The sequence below is a fragment of the Vulpes lagopus genome, chromosome 9 (genome assembly GCF_018345385.1).
Source record: "Vulpes lagopus strain Blue_001 chromosome 9, ASM1834538v1, whole genome shotgun sequence".
NCBI classification, from domain to species: Eukaryota; Metazoa; Chordata; class Mammalia; order Carnivora; family Canidae; genus Vulpes; species Vulpes lagopus.
In genome coordinates, this window is record NC_054832.1 from 51,095,005 (window position 1) to 51,097,839 (window position 2,835).

Genomic DNA, 2,835 nt, shown 5'->3' on the forward strand with positions numbered 1-2,835 from the left:
TCTCAATTTTATGTTGATGGACGGTAATTACATTTATAGTAGTTATCTCTTTGTAGTGTATAAGTGGCATATGTTAACCATCTAGTCTGTATTAAATCTGGTACTTTTTAAATCTAAAAAAAATTGACCTGGGAGTCTATACTTCTCCTCAGGGTTTCCGCACTTCTCACCTTATTTTACCGACAATGCTTGACTAAGTGCAATGACCACATCAAACCAAAAGACCTGTACAAGGTAGGGCTGGTTTGAGGAACTCTGACATACTGAACAATGTAATAGCCATGTCCTCAATAGAACAAAGTAGAGCCCTATTTAGAAACAGGTATAAGCTTTTCCAATACCAAAAGAATTGTCTTTCCAAGAACTGAGAAGCTGATCACAACTTCAATCTCATTCCTACTTTTTGAGTTGGCTTTCAGTCTTTGGTTTGGACGTCTGCTTTGGCATACATTAGATTGTAAGTTTGTGTAAGCACATTTAGTACAGATATAGCTCTTCTGTCCTTTCCCAACCAGTCTAGATCTCTGGGAAAGTCAAGGGTTTGTCTCACCTGTACTGCAAAACCAGGAGACTACCAGAAATTTGGATTTGGGACTGGTGCTCTGCTTCCCCCTACTGGCCCTTCACATAAAAAAATTAAAAAAAAAAAAACAGTTGTAAAAAGCAAAGCATTTCTCAAGGAACTATTCTTTCAAGAACTCCGTCAAAAGATCCACAAAGTTGATTAATAGAAAAGCCTAATAAGTATTGAAAACTTATATTACCAAGCACTATCCCTGGCCTTTTGTATATAGTTATAATTTAATTATCTTGACTTCTTTGTGAGGTAATTGTTACAACTCACTAGATAAATTGTTTGAAGGGAGAATTGGAAGATTAAATGATGTGCCTAATAAATTAAGCATATATCATACCTAGGTTTTACTTTTTTTTTTTTTTTACAGATGTTTCTGCCTGCTTCACTCTGACTCAGGACACATGTTCACCAATTTCCTTGGATCCAAGTAAATTCTCAAATATCCAAAATACCATTTTATCATTCTTTCCTTTTTTCTACTGTTCTTAGCAATCTGCTACAACAGAAAATAAACATTAGATGTGAAGTTTAAAAGCCTGGGTATAAATTTCAGGACTGCTCCTTGGGCAAGTCATCTAACCAGCTGGGGTTTGTTTCCTCAAGTGTTAAAAAAGGAGAGCACTGCTCTTTCTATCCCAGCAGGATGTTGTGTGGATCATACGCACAGTATTGTGAACTTAGCTCTACAGAAGTACCTGGACTTCTTACCTATCCCATTCTAGATCCCTAATGCATAAATGCATAGTGATTTTATTAAGTATCACAGATTACACATAAGAGAAAGAACATCAAGCTTTGCGCAGTGGCAGTATCGTAGCCAATGAGGTTTATCCAAGGCGCGATTATTGCTAATTGAAAGAGAAAGAACATCAAAATTTCCTATTGAACAACAGTTCATTTATATTTTAAAATTCAAACAGTAATTATTACATTATGCTAATATCATATTATACTAATATTAATCAATACATAAAAATGTAAACAGTAGAAAAATAATTCTTGAAGAGACATGAACCTAAACACTTTTTTTATTCTATTATTTTAATTCAAATATAATACAATTCTCCTTACCAAATAAGTTATAAGAACACTACTGCTGCCACCACTGTTACTACTCCTATTATTACAAGGTAGAAAAGGGAAGAAATGATGTCATATGCCTCTATGTATATAATTATCACATAGGATATTTACCGACTTCTTACAAAAACACACAGAAGTCATTGTAATGGTTATATATGCAGTCAACTTTTTTTCTGGGAAATAACAGGAAAAATGTCAACTTTTCCTTCCATTTACACTGTTCCCATGTTTCCACTGTTCACCTGTAGTAGTATCTTTTTCTTCTCACTTAAATTTTAAAACATAAAGTGATATTGTTTCAAAAACAGACCTGTAAATTAATCCTTATTACAATCAAACAATTTAATCTATATTATCCAGTGATATTTTCAATAGCCTCATAAACTGTTTTCTGCCTTCCATCTTATTTCTCTCAATCTACTGCACCCAGAGACACTTACACAAAACCCAATCAAACCAGTTCACTCTGTTTTATTTTATTTTTTATTTTTTTCAGAGAGAGAATGAGAGAGACTATGTGCACGGGGTGAGGGGGGGAGGCAGGAGAGAGAGAATCTTAAGCAGGCTCCACACCCAACACAGACCCTGCTGCAAGGCTCAATCTCATGACCATGAGATCTTGACCTGAGCCAAAATCAAGATTCAGCTGCTTAACCGACTGAGGTGCATCTCTTATTTTTTGGTTTGTTTGTTTGTTTGTTTGTTTGTTTGTTTTTTAGTAATCTCTACCCCCAACATGGGGCTCAAGCTCACAAACCCAAAATCAAAAGTCACAAGCTTTTCCAGCTGAGCCAGCCAGGCACCCCTCACTCCCTTTTTAAAAAAACACTTTTAATTTATATCCATCACTTACAAGGTAAAGTCAAATCTCCTTTGAGGGACATACAAATCTCTTCATGATAAAGTTCCTGCTTATCTCTTTAGTGTTCCTTATTCCACTCCCCTCCTTATACCTTAAATTCCATGGCAAAAAGCTGATAATACTTCAAGATTATAACATCATATCCTTGTCAACTGCTCATTCCTCTCCATTCCTGGATTTGTCTACAATCCCTTTCTTCATTTAGAGAGGTTTTATTTAGTCTTCAAGAGCCAGAATCATCTCTGCAAGAGAGCTTTCAAGGAAGTCATCCCTAAACTTTCTCACTAATCCTGGCACCACTAATCACAATGAT

General features: G+C 35.4%; 1 pseudogene; it reads left to right on the forward strand.

Moving 5' to 3' along the window:
* The first annotated feature begins 1,368 nt into the window (after positions 1-1,368).
* LOC121499214 lies at positions 1,369-1,500 on the forward strand (annotated as a pseudogene).
* Positions 1,501-2,835: the final 1,335 nt, after the last annotated feature.